The 25,956-nt window shown below is 41.4% G+C and overlaps 1 protein-coding gene across 3 annotated transcripts in view; it reads right to left on the minus strand.

Moving 5' to 3' along the window:
- Positions 1–25,643, minus strand: part of MARCHF3 (membrane associated ring-CH-type finger 3) — a 77,263-nt gene extending 51,620 nt beyond the window's left edge. For all 3 annotated transcript variants that reach the window (XM_032096126.1, XM_032096127.1, XM_032096125.1), the window contains exons 1-2: positions 25,493–25,643; positions 24,121–24,268 (exon numbers count right to left, since the gene is read on the minus strand). The gene's annotated coding sequence lies outside the window, so the exon portion shown is untranslated. The remainder of the gene's footprint in view (positions 1–24,120; positions 24,269–25,492) is intronic.
- Positions 25,644–25,956: the final 313 nt, after the last annotated feature.

Below are 25,956 nucleotides of genomic sequence, written 5' to 3' on the forward strand. Positions count from 1 at the left end.
AGAGCACACTTGTCTTTTGTCAGGAGCAAAACAACAGAAGCCTACTGATCAACAAAGGCAATTAATTGCAACAGGCCAGCACTGGAGTCCAAGTGGTAACAAATTTCACCCAGATTTTGAGGGTGTATTTTTATGTGTGCAAATGGGAGGTGGCAACTGACTCGTTGCCATTTGAGTCTTCAGGAAGAAGAAAAAAATAAGACACACTTGCACATGCTCCTGAACAAGTTGTACTCCTAACAAAGCATGAACACACACACTGTGAAGGTCTGGCAGCCACAACCCAAGTGAGCTGGGATGGAGGTGCCCTTGTGTCCCCTGGCTTTAACACAGATTTATACAAAACATGGGGAAAATTGAGCCTTAGTCACTCTCATTTTTCATTATTCAATTTGATATTTCATTGTTTAATTTGATTTAGTTAATAGAAGCTTTTAAATAAAACTTTATCTGGAATCTGTTAAAAGGAGAAAGAAAATTAACAAATGGGTTGAGAGCCAGCAAACACGAGCAATGTGTACACATAGAAAAAATTTCAAAGTATAAAGCATTTCCAGGAACTGAGAGAGTTGTCTCTAATTTCTAAACCTTAGTGGTATCAGCAGAGGCTGATTACAACAGTAATGCCCAGTGAACTACTTCCAGTTGTTCTTCTCCATTGTTTTTTTTTTAAGTCTGTATAAACCCCTGGCTGTTCATATTGGCAGCCAAGCAGCACCCTATTGAATAGCAGGCAGTCAAAAAGCAGCTAGAAAGTAACTCTGTGTTAGTGTCACAGCTGAAAGCCCACACCACTCCAGTTACTTCCAGCCCAATATGTGTCCCTAAAAGCAGGGCTGTCACAGAACCCCATAGTCAGAGTGAGTGAGCGGCCAACCATTGCTGCACAATGAAATCAGCTTACAGGCAAGAAGCTGGTTTTACGGGCTCTATTATGGATGAGTTCCTCTTGTGCTGTTGAAAATACTTTGATCTCCTGGGTTTCAGAACATGTCTAAACTTAAAATAAGCTGCTGCAAGGGGAACGGCCCTGTCTTGCTGCAATTGAGCTGCGTGGATTGGAAGGTTACAGGCACCAGTAGAAGGAGGGCAGGAATGGGGAGACTTGCTACCACAGTCATCTTCCTGCCTGTCTTGTCACAGATGCATGCAGTGAGTCAGAGAAACTACAACTTCAGCAGCTGTGGAAAAGTGGATCTGCGGTTTGCTGGGAGGAGCAAAGACAGAGGTGGGATTCAATTTCCACCTTCTGGAGATTGGATCATCTTCGGGGGCTGCTCCTAGAAAACAAAGCTTATTCTGTGTGTTATTAATACTCCCATTGACACTGAAATAATAACTCCTCCCTCTGCACCAGTCCCATCAGACACGGCTTGGCACAGTTCACCTTAGGAAGGAGCAGCCTGAGGATCTCCGTAACATAAAGTTCACAAGGTCTCCAGTGGCATCCACAGAAGGTATTTCATTCTGTTTCACAGAGACTTTAAAGACTAAATTGGGGGTTCAAACAGCCCAAAAGATGAGGGTGTAAACCTGTCCTCATGTGAAGAAACTGAGGGCTTAAACAAGGCCTTTATATTTACTAATTCCAGCTACAGCCTTGAAATGTTACACGGTTTTATTTCCAAGCATTTTAGAGATAAATGCATTTGATGCTTCTCATAAACAGCCTAGAGCAGATAAGCAAAGAACCAACACTGACCTCACGTCAGATTTACAATTTTTATTTTTTAAGCCCTTGGAAAACCAATTACCTAAACTATAAGCTAGTTTGGAGAAAACTAATCTCCCCAGCACTCAGCCCAGTGAGGCTTGTAAAGCACCCAGCTCACACAGAGGTAGGAAGAACCACATGGATAAGAAAGGATTGCAGACTATCGTAGCTCTGACCCTGCCTCATGCTTCTCATGCTCTCTTGATTTCAGGCTCCTTGAGGTAAAGCAGGGATCAGCTACATTCAGAACTGGGACAGCAGAGCCCAGACTTGATGACGACAACAACAGCAACAACAACAACAGCAACAACAACAACAACAACAACAACAACAACAACAACAAAAAAAAAAAAAAAAAAAAAAGGAAGATCTCTTGCACTTCGCCTGCAATCTAAACATCTTGGACTATTTCCTCTTCCTTCGTGTCACTGATGGTGGCTTAATGGAAGGGTTAAGCACCAGTAAAGGAGCACCATGCTATGGGTCAGCACCTCACACTGAGCACCCCAAAGCAGCAGTCACCATCCTGAGGGTGCAGCTTTAAACCCTTGTTAGGTGCCACCTCTCTGCATTGCACATCAGCCTGTGGGAATCCCAGGTCTACTAAAATGATGAAATGCTGAAAGAGCTGACCAACTGCAGCTCTGCAGCAGCATCAACCTCCTGAGCTTATCTCCAGGTTCTACCTCCCCAGAAGTGACCAGTAAGAGCCTCAGCCATGTGGACAGGACTCATCAGTTTAACAGGTGAAACATGAAGCTAATCTGGAACAGGGGCTTCAGAGAGAAGTAAAAGGAGTGATGGAGATGGTCCCAGCGGAGACTGGCAGCCACCACATGGTGCCATAACCTGACCACTAGGTAAAAGTTAAAATGCAGGATAAAATTCCAGTGCAGGAGTGAAATATGGTCAATATCTTTCTACACTAGCTTTTTATAAAATGACAATTCTAAAATGCTTCAGACTGCCTGGGCTGTAACAGCTTCACTACAGTATTTATTCGTTTGTGTTTACTGCCACATCCTAATAAATATCACAGTCAATGAAAGCTTTGTGCCAGTTGCCTGTAAACTTTGGTTAACCTTCTGCAAAATTTGCCTTTCCATCACAACTGTTGTCATCAAGCCAGAAAGAAAAAGAGATTTCTTTTGCTAGGTTGTTTTTTCTTCAGAGACAAATTTGCATATTTTATGTGTTATTTTTTTAATACTTGCTTAGCACTCTTGCAACACTTGCTGTAAAGTTTAGACAACCTAACATAAATGTGACAGAACAATAATAAAAAAAAAAACTTTGGTCAGCTCTATCTAGCAGAGTCCTGCTCTACAATTCCAGTGGCCATCTCTACTGCTGCCTTACACTAGGAAGAAAAACATGGCTTCTACCTTTTAAAATTATTCCTTCTGAAAAGACACCCAACATTTGAGAAGCAGTTTATCAAGGTCCTCTGGCAAGCTTCATGAACCACAAATTTATTTCATGGCTTTGACTATTTCCCCATGTTCTAGCAATCCTCAGTCTTGCAGAGATTGTCCCCAGGGCATGATATGTCTCCACATCTCCCACAGAGCAGCCAACATTAAAAAATCAGTAAAACTGAATGGGAGTAAAAGAGCCTGTCAGAGCGCTCTATCCAAGCCAGTGTGCTTCTCCACACATAGGTGTGATAGTCAGAAAAGGAAATTTGGTCCTCAAAACCCAGCAGGTTTGTGTTACAAGTAGCACCAGACTCATTCAATATCAAAAAAAAAAACCAAACAAACAAAAACCAAAATCAAAACAAAACGAAAAAATTAAAACAAGTTTAAAAAAAAGCTGCTCAATCCACTTCCACAGCTTAGTCCAAACTGCACCAGGGGTGGGATGTGAGGAGGAATTTCTTCACAGAAAGGGTGATTGGTCACTGGAAGGAGGTGCCCAGGGAGGTGGTGGAATCCCCATCCCTGGAGATGTCCAAGGAGCAACTGGACACGGCACCAAGTGCTCTGGTCTGGGTGAGAGGTTGGACTCAGAGCTCTTTTCCAACCTAATTGATTCTGTGGTTCTGTGTGATTCCACAAAATAAAACTCAGTAAAGATCTGCATGAATCAAAGAAAATGGATCCAAGATCTGTCTTGAGCATTTAATGCTTTTTTTTTAACAAAGTGTTAGACTAAATATTTTGTCTCTGCTTTAGCAGTGCCAGTAATGATTCATCCCTACAAAATACTGTTGAATAATTAAAAGTAGATGATATCTCTGTTCTCTCTTAATAACATTTTTTTTTACTCCTAATTTTTTTTCTTTGAAACAAATGTCTACCAGTCAGTTAATTAACATTCATTTTTCCAGGATCTGCTCAGCACAGGAATACACTAACTCTTCAGGTGAAAGTAATTTATAGACTACATTATCCGAAGTTATTTTCTATTCCTTTGTCCTTGGCAGAGCAGCATTGCAATGACAACCAACAGCTTAGAGCAGAACACATTAACAAGATTGTTAATTCCCTGATTCTGCTAACAAAAGCCTCACCCCTCCATTAAATAAAAATGAATGGCAACTGTTACAAATTTTATTATTTTTCCACAGAGAACGGACGATAGAATCCTCAGTTCAGTGAGCTGTTAATTACTCCAAAGGACAAATCCCAGATCCATGAAACTTCTTATTCTCTATATTGTGGGGCTTTTTTTAATAACAGTGCTGTGAAGAGAACTCTGTCCTGAGCAAGACTGAGAGGGCATCTCAACCATTCACCATGGAGCTCCCTGGCCATGTAACCACAGAGAAACATTTACAGGGGAAAAAGGCTGGGTGCCTCCCACAACATTTAACATTTGCTCATCCAATGACACAATCTTTTACTCATTTCACGTGTGAGTCTGGGGATCAGCATGCATTGTCCAAGCTGTCTGTGCTGATTATCCCACTGTTTAGGGCTGCTGTGTGCAGTGACCTGCAGGTAGGACTTCACCACAGCCAGGGGGATTTTCTCACTGACCCCCTGAACCTCTCCTTACAACACAGTCACCTTCACTGCCTTACATCTCACTTGGTGGAAATTAACGTTGTGTTTCAACTAAAGGAGTAGCAGAGCCAGAAAGGCAGTTTTCTCAAGCCAAATTGAGTTTCATGCTTCTCTTTCAGTTCTTATTTAAAAGCACAGTTAAACTGTGAGGAAAAACATGATGAAAAACGATGACTTTTGGTTACTTTAAAGTGATGCCTATATTAATGCAAATTTTTTTAGAAGACAGGCTTTTCTGGAAAATTTGGAATAATCCAGAGAGCTGGAGATGTGACTGTTGCACCAAGTTTCTAATTAATTTCCATTTTAGAAGACTTTCCTGGAATCACTTCATGCTAAGTTTTATGAAACCATAAAGAATTGTGGGTTTGCATGCCTGTCTGCATGCTTAAAAAGCAGACAAAGCAGTTAACTTGGGCTACAACTGATCACATATTTTCCTTGTATATCTGATGAGGAGCAATAGGCCTTATTCCACCAGTGGTAAGAACTGCAACTTAGTGCTCACCTTATTAAGAAGAATTATATATTTTCAGGGAGTTTACTTCCTCCTATTTTGGGAGGTTTTCAATGTGTACAAGAAGTTTAGTGTTTTTAGGGTGTGTTGAGAGTAAAATGTAAATTGCCTGTGGGCAAAGTCTGGGTGCTGTACACGAAGTATTAATATTAATACTGTAATACTAAATTCAATATTTTTACAGTATCTACCAGTATTTTATTCTTAAACCTGTGTCTGGTGTAATCCAACGCCTCTGTCCTTCTGCCAAGCACAAATTTATAATGTATTTTATTCTCTTCAATGAAAAGTCTATGCAAGCTCAGGAACAGTGTTTGACCCAATTGCATATGTAAGTATTTACTAATTTTCCACAAGGGCTGAAGTTAACAAAAAGAATTCTGTTTTTAATTTTAGGCTTTAAATTTTTAAGTAATTGCATCCCCAGGCACCATAGAATAAAATGGGATACAGAACAAGAGAGTTGCTTTCTTCCAAAATTTATTTGGCCCCTATTGGGACCCAGCAGCTTAGTCCTGTCACGTTCTCTTGGACTGACCCAGGAGCAGCATCAGACTCATTGTTTTGAAAAACAAAGACAGATGTTTTTTAAAGCTCCAGACTGTGAAAAAACCACCAGATTTTTGTAAAGTTTGTGACAGGAACAAAGCACAGCAGCAGACAGTGAGGCAAGCTCAGCCTGAGGGAATTTAGACAGATGCAAATCCAATAATGCAGCATAAGTAGAGCAAAGAAGCAAAGAAACCCATCCTGTCCTGGTGTCTTTCTCAGCATAGATTCCACCAGGAGCCTTCCATCTACTTCCAGCAACTTTCAGGAGCTCTGATCCAGCACCTAAGATGACTTCTGAATTAATTGACTTTTAGGAGAAGTTTGCCACTGAATTCAGCAGGGTCAAGATTTCCTTGCTGTTGTGTTGGCCATCATCACCTTACTGCTTTAAAAAAGGTCCATCTCAGCAGGCTCTTGGCAAGATCAATTATTCTGCATGTTTACAGAACAGGCTTGGAAACCCAGTTCACAAAACTGCCTATTAGAAATGTTCATCATTCTAAGAAACAGAATATTCAGCAATTAAGCTCAGTTCCTTTGTTGCCAGCTGACTGTTATTAAGTTATTTCTCTCTGATTCTTCACTTGATGTTCAGCTACTTTGTGTCAAATACTCAGTGGCTAATTTTGCTTTCAGCATCTCGAACATTACAAAACCCAAATCAGCCAGAAATGCCTCATACCAGTCCTGAGGCAGACTATAGTTCAGTTTCTAATAGTTCAGGTGAGGCCACAGGATGTTAAAATTAAAGTTATGCTGTACGTGCATCGCAGATTTGTTGCCACAGAACTACAGCAGGACAGAGACTTGATGCAGAGAATATTTAGCCATCATTCAGTGATACAAACCATCCACAAATGTAACTGCTCACTGCTCCAAAATTCATCCAGTCAATCACGATGCCAACAGACACAAGGGACAAGATTTCAAGGCTCTGGGAATTAACTTTTTGTTATAGCTTTAATGTGTCATTAGACCAGCAGATGGAAAACAGGCTTCCACGAGATGCATTACCCTGGCAAGCTCAAGACTTACCCATAAAGCCATGGGGGCAGATCTTTGGCTCAGCTGGCCACCCTTTTTCTAGTAAAGCTTTAATGCAAGAAAAGCTGGCATGCAGTTTGATTATATCTGTTTTTTTGTTGGGAATTATAATGCAGTTCCAGAACTTATGGAATTTATGGGCAGCACGCTTTTTTGAACCACAGCTTAGGTAAAAGGCAGAGATGGCTTAAACTTTTCAGTGCCTCTCTCTATGAATTCTTTGCTTTACCAGACATCAGTTCTGAGAAGCAGAAGGGCATTCAGTGGCGTGATGAAAAAGAAAACACGAAGTACTCACGACCCTTTTGATGATTCCTACGCCTGACAAGCAGATTCTCTAAACTCATGGCAGAGTTTAGATTATTTGTTCAGCCCTCCTGACAAAACAGGAGGGAGATCCTGTTGGCTAAACACAATCAAGCTGCTTGAGAAATCTCTGTGGACCAGGGCTGCCTTTCAGGGGGTTCTTCTCCCACTTACTGAATTCCAGGCACTCACTGAGAGCTTTTAGTGGTTCAGTCCCACAACGTGTGTTTAATTATTTAACAAAACTGAGTACAATACATTTGGGAGATTTTTCTGACCATCCCAAACATATTCAGAAGCATTGAGTTTGTATCTTTAACCATTCATTCACAGTCACGCTGCACAAAACCCTCCTTCATTTAGTTTTCTATTGTTCTGAAGACACCCCACATGCCCCCAGTCCTGTTTTCTTGAGATTATAGGGCCAAATAAAGAGTTCTACTTATGTCATGAACACATATATAACTGTTCACTGTACAAAATTCAAACCCAGATTCTCCTACTAGAGGAACCATTTTCTTCTGGGATAGAAGCTTCAGGAACCTTTAAAACACAGTAATTAGATGATATATATGTAGCCAAATGCACTTCAGCTTATCCATCACTATTATTTGTGTCTCTGGTCTTCAACATTCAGTTTCAAAATCACATTTCAAATGTTGCAGTTATCAGTAACTGTGATTTCTGCCTTTTCAAGCTACTATGTTTACTTTCACATTATTTTGTCACATCTAGCATGAAAACTTCACAAGGAGATTTCAAAGCTTAGCTTGCCCAAAAAAAGGAGCATTTTCCACTCCCAGAAACATATTCCTGTTCTCTCCCACATATCTTGGTAGACTGTGTGAAAGTAAATTTCTTTCATATAGGGAAGATTTAAAAGAGCAAAAATACAAATCCTGTGTACAAGATGAAGAAGCAGGCCTCACCCTGGATATATTTTCCTTCCTTTCCTCCAAACCTAGAAAGACAATTCCTGTGCTCCTAGGTCCCTCTGCACCTTTGGATAGCAGTTCCAAAGCAAACATGTTTCCCTGCTAACTTTTTTTAAAATTATTTTTAATTTCTCCACGCTGCTTTGTGTAACAAACACTTTAAAAACTTAGGGAAATGTACCCATGAAACCTCTGCAATGAATGCCTAATTTTGCACACAAACTGTGCAGCATCCAAACTTATTCCCACCTGGGTATTCAACTGGAGAGAAACTAACTCATTGTGAAATGCATCACTCTTCTAAATAACTCAGGGTTTTGAAAGATCTGACTACTATATAATCTTTTTCTACCACTTCTAGCTCCCAGATGTGCTAACAGCTAAAATGGTTAAAAGGTGACCACAGAAGGACAGAACTGATGGAACTGAGTTCTTCTCTTCTCTTTTTTTGATGCTTATTTTGTGTTTGCACTTAAAAATAAATAATTCAAATAAGAACCCACATATATGGCAGAAGGAGCACAGGTTGGCTGCAATCTTGTTCTATTTCATTAAACGCTTTAAAATTTTGTTTTCCTTTTCCATCCTTACAGACTTCTCATCCTTTCAGCAGAGCCACAACCACCTGAGAATTTACAGCTGCCTCCCACAGCATTCCTAAGGTCCTCACTGGCACACACAGAGCCACATCTCCTCCTTAGTCACTAATGCTGAAATGTTTCTCTCAGCTAAAAGGATCAGACACACGACTCCATTAAGAAAACTGCATGGCCAGAAAGAGTGCTATAAAAAGGCGAAAGACAAATGCAGCGTTCTCAGTCCTGGAGAATAAGTGCATCTTTGACAGCACTGCCTGCAGAGCTGGGTTATTTTCCTTCCTAATAAGAAAGAGAATAATGAAGGAAAAAAAAAAAACAACCCTTCTACCACTGGGTATTTTGGACAGTCACACCATACCCAAATGATGACATCCGAGCTGCTCATGTCACATCATCCCAACAGAACAAGCCGTGCTAGACAGTCCAAGAGCAAATTACAGCTGGTCTTCTCTGCTTTCTGTTTGTTCCTTGTCCAAAATTCACCCCCAAAGCCCCACAGCCTGTTACAAGCAAGGGATCTCTCATGCCAAGAACTGTACATGTCACACAATGGGCTGCATGTCAGCTCCAAGCTACAAAACTAAAAGAAATTTAAAGTTATTTAGTTATTATTATTATTATTATTATTATTATTATTATTTTAACTGAGGGCACATAAGATGCATTCCAGCACACAGAGAGACTTCCTGGTGCATGGAGCTCGCCTGCAGTTGCATCTCAGCGTATCACCCAACAGCAGAGAATCATGCTTTTAAACACACAGGATGTTGTGAATGGTGAAGGAATTTAACCAGAAAAACATGCTTTGCCAGGTCACTTAATGAAACAAACCCAAACAAACCCCACAAAACAGTGAGTGGTTACTGCTGTTGGACAAGAACTTTTTCCTAGGAGTAGGTTTTTAATTTCCGTATTATTTTTATTTTGTAATTTAGACAGAAATTTTTACTTGCCATAGCCTGCCTTGAGGACTATAGCAGGTACAGCACACTTAGCAATTTCCGACCTGATGCCAAGCATTGCAAAAGCTACTCATCAGCAAGTAGCAATGACTTTCTCTGAGATGGATATTTAATCAAAAAAAAAGCTCAGATGACAAGTGAACTGGATGTTATACATGCTTATGAGAAGATTGCTCCATAATACAAGCTATAATCCTCATCTGTGTCACTCTTTTCTTTCCCCTTCTCTAAAAAGGAGAGAAAAGTCCTAGCTGTAAAGTTAAAAAAAGATTTGTGGGTTTATTTTTAGGTGTGCCAAGCAGGCACAGCTTTTTCTTCCCTGATTTTTACAGACCAGCAACTGGTACGGGGAAAGGACTCAGAACTAGCCAAGTGTTGTCAACAATAAAATACTCAGGACTAGCAGGCACTGGGGCTAATGAGTGACTTGTGGACCCATGACTCCTGTTCCAGTGTGCCTGTAAAATTAGCTCAGAGGCAGCTGGAATACTCCCTGCTGCCATTCCTGTCAGCATCTTCCCTGCTCTTCATTTAATAGGCAAAAATCTATGAAAGAATTTCAGGTTTAGAGGCTTCTTTGGAAGCATGTGGATCAAATCACTTATTGCTTGAAATCAGAAAGAGATAAGCAATTTATACTGTGACCTTAGAATTTCTTACTCCTTCTTCTGGCTTTTTTTTTTCCTTCAAATTTTGTTTGAGTTTTCAGTGCCTTTTCCTTGGTGGAATTCAGTGTGTTTAATCTTTTCCTTTCAGATATACACAGCTTTTGTACTCTCTTTTCCCTTCAACTCCTGCATCTCAGGCTCAAGCTTTGTTTCCCTGTGCTATAATTCTCTTTTTATGGGAAACTTCTCTTCCCCTCTTCAGCCAGCTCCTCTCTCCTCCCGTACAAGACATACACAGAAGGCCTGAAATCAGTGGCTCAATTGACTCAACTAATGAGAAAACAGAGATTTGCAAATGTTTGTAAAGCTAAGTCTCTTTCCCACCCTCTGGGAAAAGAGCAAGACATTGGATTTTCACTGTATCCATGCTTTATTCTGTAGAAATCTCTTTCACATAAGCCTCCAGCTAGGAAGAAACACTCTCCAGGAAAAACTAAACCTTTGATGTTGTGACAATTGCAAAAGAGATCATTTCAACCCTCTGGTTGCCACAGAAGGGGGAGGACAGGTCCCCACCACGCTGCCCTTTTCCAGGCTGCTTTTAAGAATTTTCCTTGTGAAAGATTAAAAACCAGCCAGAAACTTGCAGTTTCTGCATCTTCTGCTGATCTTGTTTCATCTTGGTGGTAGCTCCACGCTGCCCTTGTCCTGGGAGGGCACAATTAGCTGGAGAGACAGGCAGGAGAAGGACTGGCCTCTTGTCAGGCTGATGGTGCCATTTGGTGTTCCCAGCCAACCTGCAGCTCCTCTAAATCGTCATTTATTCTCCTGAATTAGTTCTTCATTCATTCTTGCTGAGTTAATGTCTTACAGAGGTGTTGGGGAGGGACGAGCTGGGCTCAGAGGCTGCCTGACCTTCACACACAAGAAGAGCAGCCTCTGCAAACACAGAGAGCATTCTGACAAATATTTGTGGGTCAGAAAGTTGAGTTACACCCCCGCACAGACACACACACACACACACACACACACACACAGCCTCTGCTTTCCTGTTGCAAAAACTACCTGGGAAAGTCAAACGAGCTTTAACAAGACTGGAAGATTCTGTCCCGTTTCAGAGTGATGACAAATGGTAATTCTTCCAAGGAAAACAGAGTTTAGGCAAGATTGAAATTACACAGGCTTAGGGCTGACGCACAAGGCTGCCAATACGGATTTTTGCCCATTAAAAAGACGCGCAAATGACAGGAAAATGTGTTGGTGCACTCAGTCTCCCTTTTTACATAACGACCCAACTTTATCACCCTGAAAGGATTTCTCTCTGCTTTTAGAAATGTAAGAGGTTTGACTTCTCCGATTCTGAAGCAGGAAATCTCATCACACTAAAAAACCCCCTCTATTTTGACTGTAAGATTTGAAAGTAAGAGATGAAACAAGTAAGAGATGAAAGATTTAAAACACTGGGTGTGGGTTTGTTAAATCTGACTAGCTTCTAATAAGAAATACAGGGCGCAGAGAGCTCTAGGGAAGACTCTTCCCTGCTCTTGCAAGCAGAGCCTGACCAATCTCTTACTCCAATTTTTGTATATTTCAATGAACCCTCAAGTGAGAAGAAAAAACACAAGAGGAGATTGAAAAGAAGTACCACATCCACACCCCAAAGGTTTAGTCAAAATATTTACAATCAGAGAACCTGAGGAGACACAAAATGCATTTCTTTTTCTCCTTTAAACATTGTGTCTCCATGCAAAGAGAATCCTACAATTTTTTTTGGTAGCATGTACTAAAAAGCTGCTGCTGTCTCCCATCCAGCTGTCTCCCCCACCCCCTCCCCACTATCCTCAGAGAAAGCTGAGTAAGAATCATGTCATCATGGGAAATCATGAATATTCCCATGCTTTTTCAATACTCTGGAGACATCCTGTAAATCAGCTAAAAATATTTTAATGTCTGGCTTAAATACAAATATTTGTGTGTGTATATATATGTGTTCATACACAGTTTCTGGTGTGGTCCTAGAATACTGGGAGGAAACTGGGCTACTGATTCTTCCCAAACACAAGACATATGAGGTTTTAAAAGGAGACCATGAAAAAAAAAAAAAATTGAAATTCTCTCTTTCTCTACAAAAGCAGAAAAAAACCCAAATTCAGAGTAGATTCTGGTTCAGATCACATCTAAGTTATTTGTTGTACAAAGTTCCAAGACTTGCTTTATGCTTTTCATGACTTTTTATGACTATTTATTACTATTATAATTTTTATTTAATAATAGACATTGAGAAACTCAGCCACTGCTGCAAATGTCAGGGAATGACTGCTTGCTAAATACTGTAATTTGTGCCTGTAATAAAAATGAACAAATCAACAGCACAGTAGCTGTGGTTTGGCACAGCTTTACTTTGGCTGCTTCTTCTGGATGTATCCCAGAGTTTAAAGATCTGCCAGGAGCCCTTATAAAGTGAACCAAGCTATAAAGCATAACACACTGGGGAAGAAAAAAAATTATTCTTGCCTGGGAAATGCTGTTGGCAACAGCACAATGTCCTCGTGCACACTTTTAAACACCCCTACATTGTTGCACAGCACTCCGAGAATTTTTAGTGTGGTATAAAAATGTCTTTCAAAAGTAACAGGATTAAACTTCCAGGCAGAGATCCACAATCGGGTGTAAGCAATCACCACCCCTGGTTATCCTAAAGCATAGGATTTGTGGATATTAGTCTTGTTCCTGCGAACAACTTTCAGCAATTCAAGACACCTTACAAGAGTATTCTTAGCTCCCTTTGGGGAGCCAGCAAAATACTCCAACAATTTGTGCTGAGTGATCATAAGCCAAACTGCATCAGAGGAAAGCAGGAGCCAAAATTCTTCTGGTCACACCTGCTTGGGCAGGAGACTGTGAGAGCAGAGGACTTTGCCCTCGTGCCTTCTGTACTGGAGTTTGCATCACGACAGTGACACGAGACAAGGGGCACATAAAGCCTGAAATCCAGGATTCGGTTCACTGCTAAAACGTCATCTTTTTACTGATCTGTGTCCAAAAGACAGTGAGAAAATACTGCTCTTAAAAACATTCTAAATAATAAACCATTTGCTCTGTGCTGTGGGGTAGTGGATTTAACAGAACAGACCTGCTGCAGGTGGCTGGAGTTTTACACATGGAATAGTGAACTCTCAGTGGACCGGTAGCCCAGTTCCAGGACCGCATCAGATGTTGTGTTTCATCTTCCTACTGCTCCATCTGGAAAGGTTCACAGGTCCAATAACTGGATTTTATCAGAAGCAGACAGCTATAGAAGGCAATTATTTTCCCCAGTGGGTAATGAAATAGATTCTGTTTACAGCACTGTTTCTGATAGGATGAGGCACTAGCACATACTGCAAAAAATGTTTGGTCAGAAAAGCCTTGGAGTGTCCCAGATGAGGTTTCCATCTTGCCAGTCTGTCTTCACAGAGTGTACATGTCAAACCCGCAAGATACATCAACACCTTTTGTGGGCACCTTGACTTCCTAAAGGGACAGACCTTCAGCCTCAGCCACCTGGGATATTCACTGCCAGAATTCTCTCAGCCTTCAAAGACTTTGTCTCACTTCAGCTAATCCACTGAGATAAATGATAAGTTCTTCCAAGATGTATTTTCTCTTCCTTGTATCATTTAACAGCCCTTGTGTGCTGCTACACAGCTTCTGCCTCCTGTTACTTCCCATACTTTCTGTTGACTTTATGGGTGAGTGCCATGGTCACCTGAAAAACGTCATTGTCAGCATGAAAAGTGCAATGAAGTTCTATCCTAGAACTTGGGTAACCAACATGAATTACAGGAGTTAGAACTGAGAGCTGCTGGTAGCTGCTATTGCCAAAAAGCCCTGAGAGGTGCTGGTGGAGAGACCCCCAAGGATAAGACAGAAGGAGGACGTAAGGGGATGAAATAGAGAAAGGTAACAAATCAAGGCAGAGGGAAATTGTAATCAACCACCAGTAACTCATCAATTGCAAAATACAAAACAAAATTCAGGCAAAAAGAAACCCCAACCAAAAAACAAAATTCAAAGCTTTTTCTGGAAGGGGGAATACATTTGTAAAACCACAAAAATTAACTGAGGACTGGCAAAGTTTAAAAATCAAGGAATGGTATTCTGTCCTTTTTAATGACCTCTTCAAACTCCTTTCTGAAGTGAAGCTTTGATCACGATCATTTTGTCTAGAAGACTGAGCCAACCTTGAAGCAGAATGAGCTGTGCGACTTCTTCAGCACAGGGAAGTGAAATGCAAAGCAAAGGAAAGACAAATCACTGTTGCCTCTGGCTATCATTCATTCCCTACCATTAAGGAAAACCCAGTGATTGATGACCACTGCTGAAAGGGGTAATAATCTACAAACAGATGTCAGGCAGGCTACCTGAAGTAAAACGCATACCTGGTACCGCTTTAGAAGATATCCTGAAGGAATCTGGTCCTTTGACCATCACAGATAAACAATTCTGCTTCTGTCAGTTTACTGAAGTTATGGGCAGCATGCAAAGCTTTCTACACCTTTCTAGCAAGGTGTACCAGTATTAAAATATCAAACTATCACTTTCAGGTAGTCATATTCATTCTACAGACAATAAAACAGAGGTGGAAGGAAGTACTGCCTGGCTTTCTCCCGCTTTCAGTGGCTGGAATAGGCTGGCAAATTTCCCTTTTTAACTGCTAGGCTGAATTTGCTCTCTCCAGAGGCCACACTGCCGCAGCAGCAATATTCAGTACAAATGAAGTGTAAAAGTTAGTTAGTTTATGGAATAGCAGGGCTCTGTAGGACAATTTTTCATCACTTTTTCAGAGCATCACACACCCTGAGCTGTGCCCTGAGCAACTTAACCAAAAGTGAGCACATTAAGGTCAGTTGTGAAACGAATGTCTCACAACCCAAAGCATTTCTGGACAGAGCCTTGTTTTCAAGCTGAGCTTGCACTGAGCACAGTTCATGTTCACTGCTGCTAAGCTTAAACTACACTTCCCATCCCAGTCTGTCCATCCCTGCTCCCTAAAATTCCTTTTGGGATGAAACTATTGGTTTCACCTGAAAACTGACAGATTTTCATTCTGAGAAGGGCAATGTGACCCCATGGACACCCAGATTCATTCAGACATTAAAAACACTAGAAGACATCAGAAACTACCCAAAGCTCTTTTCTACAAGGAAGCTGCAGTTTCAGAACTGAGAGAGGATAGAAAAGGAAAAATATCTCTGTGTACTAGAAAGCGATTTGCAAAGACTTACATTCAGTCCTGCTAAATTTGCTTGTCCTTGCTGAGCAAGGAAAGGAGAGAGGCTGAGAATGTAAATATTTAACACGATCCAGGGGAGAAACACCAACCTTCTGTTGATTCCCACGAAATATTTATACAGCCACAACACATCGTGGGGAAGATCAGAGTGAGGCAGAATCTAACTTTTCCTTAAAGAAGAGGGCAGTTTGTTCACAGGATCTCTTTCTGCACTAATTTACCATTTTCTGGAAGACTATTTCTGTTCAAGATTTTTGTCTCCTGCTTTGAACCCCCACGTTTTCTTTGGTGGTAGACTCTCTGCTGGCTGCTCCAGCATGAAGCAGAGAAACTAAAAGATGTGAAAAGGGAGGGGTTCCAGGTTTTGCTTAATAGACCAGCTGGCTCACACAACACACAAAACTGCTTTTTTCTAATGAGGTAGGACACACAGGTCTGTTTGCATTGCAGCTTGTGGCTGCTGTGTCTGTAAATTCAATGTATTTGTAACTCTGGGCTTAAACTGTTCCTTACACAGATGCAAGGATGCTGCTGAAAGGGGTTTTTTTGCTGGAATTCTTACAGATTTCTCACATATGTCTCCACTGCAAACTGCCCAGGTAAGATGAAAGAGTTCTCTCCTCTGTCCTATTTACAAATGCCCAGAGAACCCTTGAACTCTCCTTGGCAACACTGATTGCACTCTGGTAAAGGTGAAGCTCTAGAAGTTGTCTGGGATTCATTGCTCAAAGTGGAGCCAAGGATAATTCAAGTTTTCTTTAGCATTATGCCTGCGACTAAGAAATGTGTTCAATCCTAACACCAGTACTAAGATTTTACTCATAAGGATTCCCTTAAAAAATTAACTTAGTCACAAGCAGCACCAGGGCAGAATTGGTTTTAATATTACTTGTTACATTCAAGGAAAGGAAGGAAAATAGATTTTAAAAGAAAGGCTGTGTTCACATTTACAGGTTACTATATATATTCTACAGAATACACACAGAATAGAGAATATTCACATTACAACTGATCACCTGTAGACACCACAAGTCTATAAAACCCCTCAGTGAACAAACTTAAAGTATCCTCATCCTTCTGAAGTACAGTTATTGAACACAGGCTCCTGGGGAGTCAACAGCACAGCTTTGAATTCTGTATTTCTAAGCACTGTTATGCTTCTATTGTTCCGTGTTGCTGCTTAAACATCTTGAGTATTACAAGGACTAATCAGCAGTTCAGAGATAAATAAATAATTCCTCTTTCTTTTCAGGTTAAATGAGACCCCGCCATTTTTACTATCCAAAACTTTAAAGTAGGACACACACATTCATATGAAGTCACACTTCCCAAACCACGTCCTCTGTTACCTCAAAAATTTTTCCGATATCCAGAGAGCAAGAGGGAACCACCACCTGCAAAAGTGCATATCAGCCTTTGATAGCTCTGGAAATCCTCTTGGCAACACATGAAGTCAGAGTCTCAAAATGCCCCCGTGGTCTGAGGCAGCTTGTTGGGTGACAACAGGATGGGGGACAGTGCAGGTGCAGCCCTTCAGCCTCGATTAGGGCTGAGCTTTCATTTTGGCTTTCCAGAATCTGTCAGCACGTGAACACATGGACACCACGTGCAAACTTGCAGCAATACTCCTCTGGAAGGCCACAGCTACGTGGTGATAGTGGCATGACAGCCAGAGATGATCTGCACCTTGTTTCTTAATGGTTGTGCTAATATATGAAATATTTTCCAAATAGGAATAATAAGTTAACTCCTCAGCCTAGGGGCGTTTATGATCCAATACAATAAAGCAACAGGGTGTAAATTAGAGGGAAATATGACAACTCATTTAGGCAAATGGTGCTCACAGCGAGATAATTCCCCTTCTATAGTGCTAGAGTAATTATTGATGAGGTGGGACTGGTGCTTAACTAAAATGGACAGTCAGCTCTAATTATGCACAGCTAATGCTGAAAACTACTGAACAAGGGGTCGAGGATAACTCTTCCAAGTGGAATCACAGAAAGGCTGAGGTTGGAAGGGACCTCCAAAGGTCATCCTGTCCCTCTCCACTACACCAGCAAGAACTTTCTGAGGACAACATCATGAACAGCTTCCCACATTTGGCAACACAAATGAAAACAGAGATGATTATGAGAAACTCAGTCAAAGGATGGAATGAGACAGGCCTGAATGGTCAGAGAGATGATACAAGTGGATACAACACACTGCAGAAGAGAGGCATCAAGCAGGCGAAGTTATGTGGGACTTGGAAGAGGATTTAAATTCGGTTCCATGGAGGCATCCAAAGAGAAGGTGGCAAATCAGTGTCAAGGACTGCTGTGGCCAGTGGGAAAAACAAGGTTAGAGCAATCTACAGTTAATTGCCTGTAGGGCAGCATTCAAATTCACTGCTTACTATCCATTACCTCGCTTAAGAGAACAAAAACAGGTTTCAGTTTGTGTTTAGTGGTGGCAGTCACAGCAAAGAAAAACAAGGATTTGTTTTGCCCCCATGTTCCAGGGTGATCCTCAGCCGTGTGGACAGGACTCACCAGTTTAACAGGTGAAATGTGAAGCTAATCTGGAACAGAGGCTTCAGAGAGAAGTAAAAGGAGTGATGGAGATGGTCCCAGCGGAGACTGGCAGCCACCACATGGTGCCATAACCTGACCACTGGGTAAAAGTTAAAATGCAGGATAAAATTCCAGTGCAGGAGTGAAATATGATACAACTCTTTTCCTGTACTAGCTTTTTATAAATTACCAATTCTAAAAAGCTTCAGACTGCCTGGGCTGTAACGGCTTCACAACAGAATATATTTATTTGTGTTTACCCTTCCTAATAAATATCACAGTCAATGAAAGCTTTATGCCAGTTGTAGGACAACACCCACTCTCCCCCTTCCCCTACCCAAGGTTTTATTGCTGGGCATGACACCATGTGCTGTGGAAAACCCTTTGGTCAGCACAGGTCATCCCCCAAAAACCTACAACCTACTCTCTGTGGGGGCAGGAGGCAGGGGAGGCACAGAGAGCAAAAACCTCAACAACACTGGTCCAGCCACAAAACAAAACCTCAGCAACTTATGGGCTTCTACACTAAAGGAAATTACCTCCACCCCAGCCAGACCCAGTGCAAACAGGGAAGGCTGGCTGGTCAGCCACAGATGTGTTTACAGCAGCCTCTGTCAGGATGACTTTGAACACTGGAGAGTCAGACCTCAAACTCCCTCCAACAGTCAGAACACAAATTGTAGCTTGGAAAGGGAGGGGATTCCAGGTCATGCCTACAGACCTCACGATCAGATCTATAACACAGTGAAGATTCTGGATCTGAAACTTTACTAAAACCCTGCATGGCTCTGGAAGATCTCTGAGAAGAAAAATATCCCCCTGAATGCTCTTTTCCAAAAGGCATGAGAGACTGGTTTAAAGTGTATTGCCCGAAGTTAACAGTGTTTAATATAGAGAATTCTATGCAAAAACATGAGCCCAGTAGTTCCTACAGGTTGCTGCAGCAGTCACCTGCATGGTGTACCCTGTATTTGTAAGCTTGGGTTATTTCTGCTCAGGACATTCAGTGAGTGAAGGATGAGTCTCACAACAGATTCAAATTCAGTCATCGCTGCATAACTCTACCTACTTTTATCTAAATAGCCCCAGGCTTTTGGGCAGCTATTCAACCACCTAAATTAGCATGAGAGGATGGTTCCTATCTGTAACCAGTCTGGCACTAGCAAATGTACTCCTGTAAGCAGCTGGGATGCAGAAAAGATTACTGTTTTCCTCCGAAGTTCTGCTTTAATTAATACCAGGTTTATTTTTTCCTCTTTTTTCTTCTTTAACAACTGCAATTTTCAAAGATGAATTGAGTCTGTTTCTTTTTCCTCTTCCTAAAAAAACTTGAAGGTTCTCCTACAGAATGTTGAGGATCTCACGGATCTGAGAAAGCATCTCTGCCTCTCCCCTTCTGGCTCACAGGGCAGTTTGTAATCCTTTAGTGATATTAAATATACAAATACCTTCCAGCAAGGATTTCCATTTAAAATATTCATATATCTTAGAGAAAAAAAATCTGAATAGTCATCAGATTCACTGATTAAACAGTGAGGAAACAAAGCACCGGCAAATTACTTAAAAGTAATCAGGTTCAATTTAAACACGAGACAAATATTTGGACTGGGCAACAGGGCAAACTGGGCAAACCTAACAGCTAAGATCAACTAAGTAAAATAGAATGTCAGGAAGCCTAGGAATTTAAGTAGCTACCTAAGTTTTACCTGATGACATGTAAGTATTTTTCCCCTTGGCATCATATTTCTCACTTTTCATTACGAGTAGATTAAATTAAAAACTATTCCTAACAGGGGCACTGAATTATTTCAGATTATAATGCTATGCATTTCAAAAGTGTCTTGACTCCCACGCCTCAGCTAATCCCTTTTAAATGCATTTTCAGATAAGAATACTAAGACTCAGATACTCCACAAGGAAACAGAGGCAGAGATGAGAAGATTCAAATACCAGTGAAGGCCCAGTGAAGACCTTGCTGCAAAGACTTGGTCAGCAGCAGAAAAACCTACAGCACTCCTAATTTTCCTCACTATGGAAATAATCTCTCTGCAGACAAAGGGGAATGACTAAAGAAAAAGTTCTTCCTAAAGTTGCTCCTAAGCAGAGGAATCCAGCCCATACAGGCTTTCAGATAAGCATCAATGGACAATAGCCAAGGTCACAAAATGCACTGATTTGGCTTCTAAAAGCTGTGCGATTTCCTGTCCCATGTTACACCACTGAATCACCTCCTCACTCAATTTTTTTTGTGGGATTTTCAAAGCTTAAATATCAGATATTAAATATGAAAACTGCATTTTTCATCCTTCTAGCCAGAAACTCACCATGACTAATACCACCAAAATATAATAAATGAGATACTGGAAGTGCTCCTGTAATTGGCTTTTGCATCACTGAAACTTTGGGGATACAAATGATGCTCAATAACTACTTTGATTCTTATTTCCGTTGTTTACAGTTTTCTTTTGAAACTTACAGTGAATGATTCTTTGCCACTAGTAAAAGTTATATAGGGTGGGAGAGGAAAATAACTCCATTGTGATAAAATGTTTCAATGGGAGAAAAAAAAATCCTTTCAAAAAGACAATTTCCTCAACTTATTATTCAAGTTTTTTACAGTGGCTTACATAGAAACCAATTAGTTTTAATCTCCATTTAATTTTATGGAATGCCTCCAGAAGAGCTCTTAACACAAAGCTAAAGCTCCAGTAAGGACAGTGCAAAGATGATGAGAACTCTGCTAATATTATCCTCACAGAGATAGCAGAATTGCAATTCTTATGTGTTTCTGATAAAAAGTATTATGGGCATAATGTTCAAAACTGTCTAGAAATTGCTCTTAGAGTTTACATTGGTCGTGTCTGCATGAGAGAAAATTTCCTTACACAGTCACTGAGGTGCAGACAGCAGAATTCAATCCAAAAAGGGGCAGAAATACAAGGAAAACTCACAACTCTGGAAAGCAAAAGGAAAATATAAAACTTCATTTTGAATAATCACTAGGACTAAAATACTGTGTTAAATGTGAATACTTTTAAATCACAGGTATTCAAATTTAGAAATCTCTCTCTCCTTCTTTTAAATACCTGGTTGAATGAAAATCTACTTTCTGAAGACCGGCTGGAGTTATACTGATTATTTATCTGGCAAAGTCCACTGAAATTCTCTGGTGTTTTTTGCATGCTTTGACCTGTGAGTGAGCTGAGAAAGGACTATTTCTCTGCAAATGAGTAACAACTCTGCACCTCCCCTGCCCCTGCTGCCCAAAATCCCACTCTCCCAAACCTCCAAAATGAGGTGAAATCAGCTTGCAATGCACCTGCTCAAAGGTATTTCAGAAATTCTTAGGCAATGGCATTTTAAAACTGTTTACATAATACATTTAATAAGCGGAGATTGCTAAAATTGATGGAGGTAATCTTAAAATTTAATGCAGATTCCTTATGCCAGCATCTTCAGTGCTGGGGACCAAATATTAATTTATGAAAAAACAGAAGATAATTTCAAATGAGACAAAGGACTAACAGATATTCATGCATATTACCACATGGTAATATCAGGGACAGATTCGTTCATAATTTCAATTTAATACTGAATTTAAAGACAGGTGGACTCTTTTGCCATCACTTCTTTCAAGTATGCCTTGTTTTCTTTGTCAGTTCACACTGGGTACGAGCTTTTTTGGCTACTATCTGTTTTATAAATAGCCCCCTCATCCTTTCTGTGTATTTTGAGATACCAGGATGTCAAGCACTGGGTTTCACCAGCAGGAATAAGTCTGACATTGATAATCTGTGGTATAAGCAAATCAAACTGAGTGACAGCTACAAGAGGAAGCTGGTTGTTAGGAAAGAAGCATGCTAGTAATCATCATTTTTCAGAACAGAGAATAACAAATGCACTGTTGCTAGATGGGAACTCATTACAACATCCATATATTAAAAAAAATAAGGATGGGAAGGTGCAGATTTCAGTTCAAGAGCCAAGGAGGGTCCCAGGATCAGGAGTTTATGAGGTGATATTCAGCAAGCCAAATGGGCCACGGTTGCCCCATATTAGTCAAATTTCATCAGTGTCAGGGCTACATTCCCTTTAACTGTGGTGCTGATCATCGTTCCCTCCTTTCCACTGGTCACTCACAGTGGTCCAGCTTTGGGTGCTGAATTATCCCCCAAATTAGTCCTAGTGGAGGCCAAACAAGGAGTTTTCCACTGGCACACCTCTCTGAGACACAATCAAAGAAGTATCACTGTGATCACTGCAGCAGTGCATGCTGATGTCCAAGCATGGGGACAAACAAAGAAGGGTGGCCAAAATCCTTGTCCCAAGCTGCTCAGAGTGTTCAGGCTGACACTGAACAGAGAAGAGGAAAACACAAAAGCAGAGTGATGAAGTTGGCAAATATATTGTTCTGCCAGCTACATTTTAGCAGGGGAAGGCTATCAAGGAAGGAAAAATTGTGAGGTAAATTAAATACTGGCAAAATGGGTAAAGAAACAGCAAAGTGCAAGAGCTTAAGGAAGGAAAAAAGGTTAAGATAAGGAAGTCTGGAAGGATGCTAAAGTGCCAGGGTGTGGACGTACTCCAGATTAGAAACAGGCATGTCTGAAGCAGATCTAACGGTGGTTTCATTGTAATTAAGTGTTGTGGGAATGAACAAGACCTTCTAACACTGTTTGGAATGAATGAGTATCACATAAAAAAGGGAGTTTTTTCAGGGTGAAAGCAAGTACTGAGACACCAGTATTTTTAACATACAAGAATCCCCATTTTGAGAGTTTACCTAGAAGAGCTTGGCCAAGTCATGCCAGGCTTCAGAAATAAACAACTTCTTCTCTTTTCCCTCCCTCCTCTTCCCTCAAAACCCTGACAAAACCACAATGACTTTGACTGCCATCAGGACAGAGAGAATTTTATATTAAACAATTGCCCTGGGCCACTCAGCTGAATTAAGTCAAAGGGACTGCTGGCAGGCTTAAAATAGGCACGTGTTTAAGAGCTTTGCTGGCTTTGTTGCTGCAGTGAAGGAAAAGAAAAAAAAAGAAGCTGCAGATGCATAAATTTGAAATTGAAAATATCATCAATATCTCCAAGACACAAAGTATAATTAGATTTAGTAATTAATTCTGGTCTACATTGCCTTGCACAAAGCTTAACTGAGAGCAGAGTGAGAGAGATACCAGACACTCTTTTTCCCTTCCTGTTGCTTTGTATTGCTGTGAAAATAGGCTCAGCAATCACAAGAAAGAAAGATACAAGATTCTGTGCTGTGTGGAGGGATCTATCATAGTAAGGATACCAAAAAATATCTACAGCACAGTGCCAAGGGGACTGACACAGCAAGGATGACATGGGAGCAAAGCAAGAACTCCTTGATAAGCATTCTTATTATCACTTTGGTGATTTTCAGCACTTTGATTTTGTGACAAGCCCTCCTGCACTGTGTCACAAATAATTTCCCTCCCTTTCAGACTGAGGGTCTAAGCAGCAGCAGCATTTCTTCCTGCCAGCTTCCATAAGGAAAGCAGGACACCCTCCTGGCAGCAGAAATCTGCTGTGCCCACTTTTGTGATGCTCTCAGGTACTTTTCCCTGGTCTATAACCTGTTTTATTTTAAGAGAAGGAGGCCCACAACGGCTCTTCTGGGCCTGCTCCAGCTAGCTAGAGTCATCTTTAGGGTAATATTTGATCAATGCTGATCTGAGGATGAATCCACTCAGAACAACTTTCAGAAACAGCCCCCCTAAAATTTGCATCAAGAGACCCTGGAGAATTGCAAAGAACACACTAGGCAGATGTGTTTGCAAATGTAGGTTAAGTTTCTGCTACTACAGACATCAGACATCCCTGAAAGACTTTGTATCTACTGCAGAAGAGTCTCTACTAATTCATGCAAAGAGAAAGTGGCTCTGCTAACACAAATGCCACAACAGCTACAATTATCTTGATTTGTTTTAATAGGCATTATTTGCAAAACCATATTTTGATAGATCCAAACAGCTCTCAGCCTAATTACAGGCATTTTAAATGGAAGATATTACTCACCCTCTTAGAGCTCAGGCCTGTGAGCCACTAGGCAGTGGCTCAAATATGCTTGAACCCCTGCCATGGATGGAGCCTGTCCATAAGGGCAAGTGGAGACCTCACAGAAGTCGTGGGCTTGATGCAGAATTTATTTGTGAAATCCTGTGGCCTGTGATGAGCAAGAGATCAGAACAAGTATTAGACAAGGTCCCTTCTGACCGGGAGACCCGGCAGCCAGCTGATCTGTGTGTTCCCAGGTGAGTCTGATGCCTGTAACCCTCACACAAAAGCACCCTACCCCCTGGAAGTTTCAGAGCAGACACTGCACACCCCGAGATGCCATCACAATAATAATTATTGCAGAGAGACAGGCTGCAATTTGCCTCATCAGCCTCGTAAACAGCAGCAGACTAAGCCATTAGCAATTAATTAAAGATCAATGACATGTAAAACCCTAAGGAACACATGCACAATTAGCAAATGTATTTAGGTAAAGCAAACCACAGACCCACAAGTTGTTGTCTGACACCACTCTCCACCTCATCCCACTCCCTTTACAAGCCGAGGGGGCAGCAGGAGGGCTACCTACAGAGTCCCACTTGGCAAAGCACGTTTCCAACACCGTGCACTGGTCCAAAGCCCACGGACATGAGTCATCGTGAGTGAGAGTTTTCCTGTTTACTTCAACGGACCTTGGATGGGCTGTAAGCATCCTTGCCAAAACAAGTCCTCTTTAATGGATGAATATACCCTGCTTTCACTGGTTTGATGACTTGGGAATGGCTGGATTGCCCTGTACGGTCTAGGGTTGAGACACTACTTGCTAAACATCCTGCATGCACCATCAGCAGCCGAAGAGGGTGCAACACAGGGTTAAATTAAGTTTAAACAATTGCTTTGCATTGAAAGTTAAACTCCTCTGACATGTGCAAGTACATTACTGCAAGTTTCATAAACCTTTATATCTGCAAAGAGCCATATGACCCTTAAAAGGAAAAAGATTTTTTTTTAAGAAAAGGCTAAGGGATACAGAACTCCTAGGCTGAATACCAGAAATGGCTAGTTTGTCACAGCCTCTGGAACAGAAAGAGGCTGTATTTCTTTCCTCCCCGATTCCAAAGCCCCGAAGGTAATTCTGCCTGAAAGAGCCTTCAGCTAGATCGCTTCTCGCTGGACATTATTACTCTTTAAATGGTTTCACGTCATTTTCTCTAAGGAAAGAGCTAAATCCAATCCTCAGTTGCGCTACTGGAAAACGACGATGACAACAATATCAGGAAGAAGAAGAATAACAAGAAGAAAGAAGCGGGAATTTATTCCTGTACAGAAAACGCAAGCCGCCCACCCTCCCAGAGTCACGCATTTTCATTTGCATGTGTCCAGTTACACTTACTTCCTCCACCTGGACCCTCAGCTGTCCTTCCAAAAACGCGGACGAAGCAGCCTCAAACAGGCAAGAGCCCACGAGCAGCAGCCGCCAGACCCCGAGCGACACAGGAACCGTGCCTTCGGTTCGGCTGTCGCCACAGGACCTCGCTACCATCAACCCCTCCTTCTTCTCCACCTCCTCCTCCTCCTCCTCCTCCCCTGGCGGTACCCGCGGAGCAGCAGCGACACAAAGGAGCGGCCGGGGAGCGACAGCTCCCTGCGAGCCCCGGCGGCGGCCGGAGCACTGCGAGAAACCAAGGAATTAATCATTTTCTTGTCACACGGGAGTTAAAAACCTCTAAGCAGCCCTTTCTCCATAGTCCGAGACGGGGGGGAAAAGCTGCACCTCCGCAGCTCCTGTGCTGATGTCAATGAAAACGTCCGAGTTGCTGAGACTCAGCTGGAGCTGCATCGAAAACGACAGCTCCG

Source organism: Corvus moneduloides, chromosome Z (assembly GCF_009650955.1).
Source record: "Corvus moneduloides isolate bCorMon1 chromosome Z, bCorMon1.pri, whole genome shotgun sequence".
Classification (NCBI taxonomy): domain Eukaryota; kingdom Metazoa; phylum Chordata; class Aves; order Passeriformes; family Corvidae; genus Corvus; species Corvus moneduloides.